The sequence below is a fragment of the Nannobrachium achirus genome (genome assembly GCF_963921795.1).
Source record: "Nannobrachium achirus genome assembly, chromosome: 16".
NCBI classification, from domain to species: Eukaryota; Metazoa; Chordata; class Actinopteri; order Myctophiformes; family Myctophidae; genus Nannobrachium; species Nannobrachium achirus.
This window is the reverse complement of record NC_137823.1, coordinates 16,536,355-16,546,662: the sequence shown is the minus strand read 5'-3', so window position 1 is coordinate 16,546,662 and position 10,308 is coordinate 16,536,355.

Below are 10,308 nucleotides of genomic sequence, written 5' to 3'. Positions count from 1 at the left end.
GTAAGGTGTTGTCAGCTTGTACATCTGGTGTATTTGTCAGTCGAGGAGTGTAAATAATAAACACACGGTTCCCTCTCAATGGTCTGATTCCTTAATGGTTCACTTTAATGATTCAGAAAATATATAAATTATATAATGATAAATCAGCATTCCATTATAAGAAATATGCATAAACAAATTCAATCATACACACACAGTATTGCTTCTAAGTATTAGTGGTTCTCAAAGTGAGCGCTAGGGACCCTCTGGTCCGTATGTACTCTCATGTTCTTCCATTTGTACACTCACAATACGACAAGTTAAGCTATAGTGCAGGGTTCTTAAACGTGATCTTGCCAAGGACCCCTTAGTTGAGAAAGAGATGGAGCAAGGACCCCTCCCCCACAACCTTTTCATAGATTCCTTATAGTTTCATCGTTTGACAGCATAATCATCAGTGTATTTTGGATTCATGTCAATTTGTGTTATCAGATATGTAACCACTTGAACCGTCAATACTTAATAAACTTTACCTTTCACTCTGAACTTAGTGTGCTCTTTTTTCCCCTCTACACGAAACCTCTTTGCCAAAAATAGCCGATCTACAAGTTTACAACGCCTCGCAGCGCGAGTCATTGTGAGCTTGTAGATCTGCTATTTTTGGCTAAAGTTCTCAGAATATGGACGTTAGGGTACAAGTGGAAAATATAAAAAAGGAGAAAAAAGGTTTCTATCCTACAATGATTTGAAGGACATGTAGTAACTCTGAGGACCCCCTCGGGGTCCCGGACCCCTTGTTGAAAACCCCTGCTATAGTGGGACTTGAAATTAACAAAGTTTGATTACCAGAGGTCCTCTAATTGTACAGCAGACATGAAGTGCACATACCAGCTCTGACAGAGTGAAACGCTCCCAAATGTGACGGAACCGAGTCTGGTTCCTCAGTAATGGGTCCGGTTCCGGATCCCTAGTCTAAGGGGGTCAGGTGAGGTTCAGCGGTGTTGAACAGGACTCTAAATCAAAACAAAGGAAACAATACATAAGAAATTACTCGGTTCTTCTCTGAACTCTAATACTTGATAGGCTGGGAGGAGTGCATTAAAGCAGCGTCTTCAACTGGGGTCCGGGACCCCTAATGCCATGGCACCACTTAAAGCCTGCTGACATGCCCCAAAATTATAATAGAATAATAGAGTAAGTCACAAGGTCTCTCTGAAAACGGTCTGAAATAGTCTGAAACTCATTTCACAGTGTAATCTGCCCCTCGCCCCCCAACAACAGCTGACCAGTACAGTAAGTAGTCTAAGTACAGTCAATTCATTTGATTGGCTTATAATTGCGCATTCTCACAATGACATCATAAAATATTAACTCATATTTTAAATTGACAGTACCACTTTAGGTGACAGTACCCCTTTAAGGTACCTCAAAATTGTACTTGAATACAGTTGGGTAAGTTTAGTTACTCCACCATCTAACTATTCATTTAGCAAATGTCTGTCTGACCATCTGCATGCTGACATCACTGATACTACACAGTTCGCTGCCATAGACCATATTCACGCGGTGGCCATCTTGCCATTAAGTTAATGAAATGCCACCCCAGTTGCGAGTTCTGAGACTCCGAGTCCTACATTCAATCCCTCAGATACTGTGCACAGGACCAGTTGTACAAAAATTAAGATGGAGCTTCACAGAGATGACTGTCAGACGAAAATTCAGTTTATTTCTACAGGACTGGAACAATGCTATATTGTGCGTTTTCACACTTAGATCAAAGTAAACGCTGATGGTTTAATCATGGTTTCATACAATAAGTGTCAAGTATCTCTCGCTCGAGGCAAACAAACACAACTCAATAGTTATTCATATCAGACACTGATAGCTTCACTGTAACTCATTTAAGTTTGAGAACCAGAGGTCCTGTAATTATATAGAAGACATGAAGTGCACATACCAGCTCTGACAGAGTGAAACGCTCCCAAATGTGACAGAACCGAGTCTGGTTCCTCTGTTCCGGATGCCCAGTCTCAGGGGGTCTGGTGAGGTTCAGCCTGTGTTGAACAGGATTCTAAATCAAAACACAAGAAAAGAAAAACATATATAAAAAAATTACTCACTTCTTCTTTGAACTCTAATACTTGGTAAGGCTGGGACTGGGAGGTGAACAGGGGCCCCCAAGGGGTCCTCAGGTATACTGCAGGGGGTGGGGGGGGGGGGGGGGGGGCAAATCTTTGAGTGTCATTTACTTTTTTTTTACATCAACCACTTGAACAAGAGGTTTGGTGTACAGGGGGGGGAAAAGAGCAGACCAACGGAGAAAAAAAATGTAAATACACTATGGTACCTCAAATTGTACTTGAATACAGTACTGTTAGGTTTAGTTACTTAATTACTCCACCAATAAACAGACAAATAAAATAAAAAACGGAAACGCTGATGGTTTAATGGTTTCATGAGTGTAAAAGTATCGCTGCCTCTAGGCAAACAAACACAACTAAATAGTTATTCATATCATACAATGATAGCTTCACTGTTAACTCATTTACATCATTCTTTTAGCCCAAATCAGCCTTGGATCAAGACCATCATGGATGACCATCATAGACTATATCTTATTGATTCTTACATTTGCAGATAGCGTACATAATATTATGATAATAGGCCTATCTATTAGCCATACATTATATCTACCAGGAGATGTCGCTAATATTCGGACTTTATAACGTCCGAATATTAGCGACATCTCCTGGTAGTATAATTTATGGCTACCTATCTATGATAGTCTTGGTCTTTACCCCCAGTTGTCACTTGACATCCACCGGGAATAGTCCCCATTTTTCCAAACATTTACAAATGTAAAATCTAAAGTTCTTACCCGGTAGCCACAGATGTTGACTCGGCATTCGGAACATTTGTACACCATATTAAGACATATTTATCAATAAAGAAGTGTTCTAATCCGATCTGTGCCTTAACGCCATTGTATCTCCTCGTTTACACGGAGTGTAATACCGGCTTTCACCTCATGCGCCCCTCCACTAGCCAATGAGGAATACAGAGGGGTCTTCCGACGGAATCCATCAATCCGCCCGCGATTAAAACACAAATATATTGCAAAATAAGGACTAATACACCGCACGCATGTTCCGAATGTTGAGTTAACATCCGTGGCTACAGGTTCTGCACTTCTTTTGTACATGTAGGTCAGATTTGATTAAAATACAGCCATGCTAGTCTTTATCCAGATTCCAAGGCTATGTCCAAATAGTACAAAACGTAAAGAAATTAGTTGGTAAATCAAACGTCCATAACAATGACAAACAATAGAATATTCTGTTTTAAACGAACTTTACAAACTTATGTGAAACAAACAAACCTGAAACCTCACTTCTGTAGCACTGAGTGACGACAACGACGCGACACCGCCTCTGTTGTTGTTCTTAAAGAGGAAGTGCAACCACGAACAGGGCTAAAATGAATACCTGAAACAACTTTATATTACAAGGTTCCGGCCAGATTCAAGAAATATAAACTCTCCCCACACAGTGGTAACGAGACAAAAAACTGTCTCACAAGAAATAAATAAAAATGCAATCCATTATTATTATTATTATTATTAAATAAAACATAAAAACAGTCATACATAAAATAATTACAATCAATGGCTTGAGGTTTAGAACACATGCAGCATGTACGATTCGCCACAAGAGGTCACTGTAGCATAAATTCAGGCAGAACCACAATGACTATCATGTATAATTGTCTGAACTTACTTGCAATCTTTCCATTGTTGTTATATTTGATTTGACGTAAATGTTTAATATTGGAAACACTATTGGCCAAGTGAGGAGCTGGCTTCCCTCTCCTGAACACGGGCTAATTGTGTTCGTGGCCAAAGCCGGATGCACGACTATGGTGGTACAAAGTACATCTTATAATTGTGTGCCATTTGTTCAGATTATGTTCTGTGTTTGATGATCTTGAAGTACCATATAAGGCAATGAGATCTTTGAGACAATCTACAAAGGATCAGTGATCCTGTCAATCAAGAGTTGGTGGTGTGCACAGTGTGAAGGTGATAAAATAACCTTCCTATCACAACCGATGTATATTGAGCTAATAATGCTGATAGATTATATTACCCTGAAGGTCTACGTTAGGCAGAGACATGTAGACTTGATATTAAGAACCATTTGTTACTCAAGGGGTCACGTACGATCCTGATCGTCGAACCGTGGGGTATTGGGGCGCATGTGCATTCGGCGTCACAATCAATGCTTTTTGTTCAGCACACACCACTGGCGCCTGTTTATTGGAGCCAAGGGGAGCAAAGGCTCCCCCAATCTGCCAGTAGGGGGAGCCCGGCTCCCCCTCCCGCACCCCCACCCCCCCCCCCCCCCCCGTCCCCCCCCGTCCCCCCCCCCCGTCCCCCCCGTCCCGTCCCGTCCCGGGCCGCGCTTCTACAATATCTTTCAATTAATTAATTCTGCGACTGGTGGAATGACGACGCGTGCCACGGGAGCTCAGACAGAGAGAGAGAGAGAGAGAGAGAGAGAGAGAGAGAGAGAGAGAGAGAGAGAGAGGGAGATACTTAAGAAGAGCTAAACCAGGCGTGTCCGTCTTCCTTTAACGTTCGGGTAAGAACACACTCGCTCCATGGTTCCCCCCCATGGCCTGGGCTTGGGCTAAGCCAGGAACCCACTGCAGCGAGTGTGTGTTCTAGCCCGGACGGTAAAAAAAGACGGAACGCTGCTGTGTGATATCTGTTGTTGTTGTGTGGTTACTGGAGTAATTAAGTAAAACTCGGAAGAAGTTTTGCGGCGAATATGGTTAACAGAACGGCAACTTTTGGAATTTGGATGGTTCAGATGGAGGAGGAATTGAGATAGCAGGAATGGAGAAATGGGTGAGTTAATATGAACAGAACTGAACAGAACTGACTGCCTGGTGTTAGCATAACATCCAATGTGAAGCCCCAAAGACACCCGAAAATTACTTAATGAAGGAAACCCGCCTTAGTTGACTTTATACCCGAAATTATCCATTTTAGACGACTTAATATCCGCAAATACTCGCGAAATGTCCCCTGTATTTGTGCTCCCCCTAGTGGGGACGGAGTTAGGCGCTGGTGGCACACACATCCCAACCATTCTCCCAATCCCAACTCCACACCCCCAGCATACGCACGCGCACACACGCACACGCACACGCACGCACACACACACACACACACACACACACACACACACACACACACACACAAACCAGATGCCACGTTTAAAAAAATACAATATTTATTAGTATTTTACATAAGAGAAAAAAACAATATCATGCGTAAATTAAAAAAATCGAAATTGTTGATTTAACAATAAGTCATGACTGTAATAGTGTAACAACAGCCTACACCAGGGGTGTCCAAACCTTTTTCAAAGGGGGCGGCATTAGAAAATATTAAAACACCCAAGGGCTGACTATATCTCCTGACAAAATGTACTTTCGGTCAGACCATAGCAAAGTCAAATACATATGCATATGACAAATTATACTATAAAATATTCTTTTTTGACGGTGCTGGTGGGCCGTTTACAGTACAATTTAGGAATTAAGCCCCTGGGCCGCACTTTGGACACCCCTGGCCTACATTATGACAGGTGGAGATGAAGAGGATGGATAGGATGAGGTTGTAGAGTTGATAGAGTAGCAGCCCATCATGCTTTTATGCGGGGAGTATGACTGGCCGGCCACGTGTGATTTCCTCACGTCCCACCCTTTGCCACAAGTGTTCTGGTCAAAACCGTGGATCCTCCTTTCGATGTAACCTAAATGCTTAATTTAGCTTTCAGATAGTCGTAGCGTTCTTTCTTCTCCCGGATAAAAGGGTCCTGTGGAGTCAAACAGAAAGATACAAGGGTCCTGAGATCAGATGACTACAGTGTTAGTCGCATAAGCTCTCTGACGACTCTATCTCTTTCTTCTTGGAGGCTGTTTTCACAGTGAGTTGTTTAGGAACTTAAGCTATAGGTAAATACAGAGCCCCTTGTTCTTCTGTAACCTAATCCATCACTTACTCTCTTTTTCTGCTCAAATATCTTCATAACTTCCTCGATTCTCCTCTGCTCCTATATAGGGAAGACACATGAATAAATAATAATAATGGAACTGAATAGAATAGAATGTGAGCTATTAGTGCAACATTCATTGTAAGACATGTCTGCCATAATATCATAAGAAAAGCAGAACAGGTTAAACCTAAATTATAGGCCTTCACACAAATGGAGCTGAGCTGAATGAGAAATGTCAACTGATGATCCCGTGACAATAGAGTACTGAAGTCCTGACGTAAGTCGTACATCCCCTGGGTCACTATAGGCCACGGACGTTTTTCTCTGAGAATAACATTGGGTCATCTTAAAATCCTCTCATATAAGCATTGTGGTCCAAAAACAATCTGTCTCTGCGATACTGTCGGGAAGGTGGCTCTGTATCCTTTACGACAGCCAGTGTAAAAATAATTTAACTAATTTGGTGGCAGTAACATTACCGCTTTCTCACAGTCAGTTTATTCTTCATGATATGAGTCAAACCGCCATTATCATTTGGTTATTTTTGAGCACAGTTCTTATTTGACGCAATATAAAAGATAAGTCTATATGGGATTTCAGAATGGGGAAGAAAGCCGCGAGTCCCAGGTAGGATGTGCAATTAAATTACGCCAGACTTCGGTGCTCTATATATACTATATATATATGTTACAGTATGTTCAAGAAACCAGTAAAAGTTGTCAAGGAGCACTCGTTTTGACGTTCACCACACACTAATCACCACCAGATGGCGACGTCAGCCACTGCTCTGCCATTCACCAGAGTGTATATAAGAGAGTTACGTCACGCTTTGAACTCGCCGCAGACCGGAAGTGTTTACTCTTTATTTACTAGCCTAGCCTAGCCTAGCCTAGCCTAGCCATTAGCTCCATTGTAGTCACTTGGACAGGGCGTTTAACGTGCGCTTGCCCAGGCCTTACGGCCTGGGCATAAATATAACGATTGCATTCACCACGGCTTCGTAACTCGCGCGGCGCTCCGCCGGCCGCGCGGCCCTGGCCCGCTCTTCGCGGCCACTCGCGCCTGCGGCGCTCGGGGGCGAAGAGCAGGACCAAGGTCCGCTGGCCTTCGCGCCGCTTGGGGCTTCGTGGACCCAGGGGGGCCTCGTAACTCGTTTGGGCTTCGTGGATACAGGGGGGCTTCGGTAGCCGCTCGCAGTGTCGTGGACAATAGAGCGGCGCACCGCCTGGAGTACGTTGTTGTGGCGACCGCTTGCTCCGCCCCGTGCCGCACCACGAGTGCTCCGCGTCTCGAATGTGCTGTTTCTCTAATATACTATGACATATATACTCTAGATATACAATCCAAGCTTGTAGATCAGCTATTTTAGCAAAATCGCTGAAAATCTTTGAATATTTTGACCGAATTCTATTGGTCTTCTAAATCCTTCTACGTTTTCTTTTCTTTTTTTCCCCCCCTTTTTTAACTTAAGTTTCTATGTCAGTTTTGCTCAAACCATTTCATGTGACTTTTTCAAATGACATGTATTTGGCCAGGGACCCCCATCTCAAAATATTTAGTTCCAGGGACAACCAGAAGCGGTGCCACGCTGTGAGCTTGGATATCTGCTATTTTTCAAGCATAACATAATTCCAGGCCTAAATAGGTAGCTCTCGGACAGAAACCTTGTATCTCCAAGTTTCAAATGTGTATGTTTTTCGTAAAGTAAAGCCCTGCTTCATCATACACGACTGTCGCACAAAAGTACCCACTAAGCACGCCGTCTAAAAGTGGTCTAATAGTGGTATAGATTTGAACGTTTTTTTGTTGTCTAAACTTAAACTAGACGACTAATAGACGTCTAATAGTCGTCTCAATGCAAACCGTCTATATTTAGACGACTATTAGACGTCTATCACTGGCGCCTGTTTATTGGAGCCAAGGGGAGCAAAGGCTCCCCCAATCTGCCAGTAGGGGGAGCCCGGCTCCCCCTCCCGCACCCCCACCCCCCCCCCCCCCCCCCCCCCGTCCCCCCCCGTCCCCCCCCCCGTCCCCCCCGTCCCGTCCCGTCCCGGGCCGCGCTTCTACAATATCTTTCAATTAATTAATTCTGCGACTGGTGGAATGACGACGCGTGCCACGGGAGCTCAGACAGAGAGAGAGAGAGAGAGAGAGAGAGAGAGAGAGAGAGAGAGAGAGAGAGAGAGAGAGAGAGAGAGAGAGGGAGATACTTAAGAAGAGCTAAACCAGGCGTGTCCGTCTTCCTTTAACGTTCGGGTAAGAACACACTCGCTCCATGGTTCCCCCCCATGGCCTGGGCTTGGGCTAAGCCAGGAACCCACTGCAGCGAGTGTGTGTTCTAGCCCGGACGGTAAAAAAAGACGGAACGCTGCTGTGTGATATCTGTTGTTGTTGTGTGGTTACTGGAGTAATTAAGTAAAACTCGGAAGAAGTTTTGCGGCGAATATGGTTAACAGAACGGCAACTTTTGGAATTTGGATGGTTCAGATGGAGGAGGAATTGAGATAGCAGGAATGGAGAAATGGGTGAGTTAATATGAACAGAACTGAACAGAACTGACTGCCTGGTGTTAGCATAACATCCAATGTGAAGCCCCAAAGACACCCGAAAATTACTTAATGAAGGAAACCCGCCTTAGTTGACTTTATACCCGAAATTATCCATTTTAGACGACTTAATATCCGCAAATACCCGATTTTTCGCGGCGCCGCTTCGCGGCGCCGAAATGTCCCCTGTATTTGTGCTCCCCCTAGTGGGGACGGAGTTAGGCGCCGGTGACGTCTATTAGTCGTCTAGTCTAAGTTTAGATGACAAAAAAACTTTCAAATCTATACCACTATTAGACCACTTTTAGACGGCGTGCTTAGTGGGTAGTGAAAACAGTGGATCTACAAGCACTTGTGTGCTTGTAGATCGGCTGTTTTCACTATAGTTTAAATCATTTTTAAAATGAAAAATGCAAAACGAACTGTTTTGCACATACAAGAAGGTTTTCACCCGACAACGACGACATACATGTACAGGAGAGAGATATGTTCTATCTCTCTCTCACCTCGGTGGTTACACAGTCTGTTGGAAGCCTGGCCATGGCTGCGTCTAACTCTCTGAACTTCACCAGGACACCACTGATCTCCCTGTGGAGCGTCTTGAACTCCTCATACTGGTCATAAAACACTGCCTTGTGCCTCTCCCTTTCCTCCGTAGTGGGGATCTCTGGGCATTTCCTGGAAGGTTATACGATTACATTGGACAATTTTCACTTTTTTACATTACAAAACTAAAGTTAGAGAAATGTTCACTCTCGAGTCAAATTAACGCTCAAGATTTGATATCGTCGTTGTCGGGTGTAAACCTTGTATGTCCAAAACCGTTCGTTTTGCATTCATCATTTTTTAAAATGATTTAAACTACAGCCGATCTACAAGCACACAATGCCTCGCACCGTTTTGTGCGACGGTCTTGTATGATGAAGCAGAGCTTTGCTTTGCGAAAGAACGTACAAATTTGAAACTTGGAGTTACGAGGTTTCCACCCGACAACGACGATATGTGTGAATCTAAATGTTGTGATCCCCTAGATTTAGTTATCTGGTTGATTTATTAGCCTATAACAACATCTATAAATAAAATGTTTGGGTACTGTAAGAAAACCTTGACATTTGGAATATTAGTCTTTATTTTTTTTAATTACTATTCAGTTAGCGATTTTTCTTAACTGGTTCAGGTCGCTATGTGGCCCTCACATCTAGAGTTCTAGAGTTCAGGCCACTACGCAGCCCTCACTGTCACACCACTGATCTGACTGATTAATGAAATGGAAAATGAATGGGCGATTTTTAAGTGACCCCAGTAAACCACTTCTGCTGCGATGCTCTAAAAGCTTTTGCTGATCCTTTTAACAAGGATCAGCAACTTCACCCCTTCATTTCAGTGAAGAATACTAAATGCTGTAGTCACTTTCAGGGAAGCAAGGGGATAAATGGAGATTAGGTTTGCTGCACAATGCAACAAGTTCACAGAGTAGAAAATACTGAAATTCCAGCTATCAAGGCATCCACTTTAAAATGCTTGAGCTGGGTTCAGGGTCACATGGAACCTTGTCGTGGAGGGGTGCATTGTAACGTGTTTGTTGCTCTCTCTCGGACGGCCTTCCATTTCATCTTTGCTGCTCCCCCTCTGACACCCATCCATGTGTGTCTTGCCCTCTCTCGGACAGCCATTCATTTCATCTCTGTTGCCCTCTCTCGGACAGATATCCATTTCAT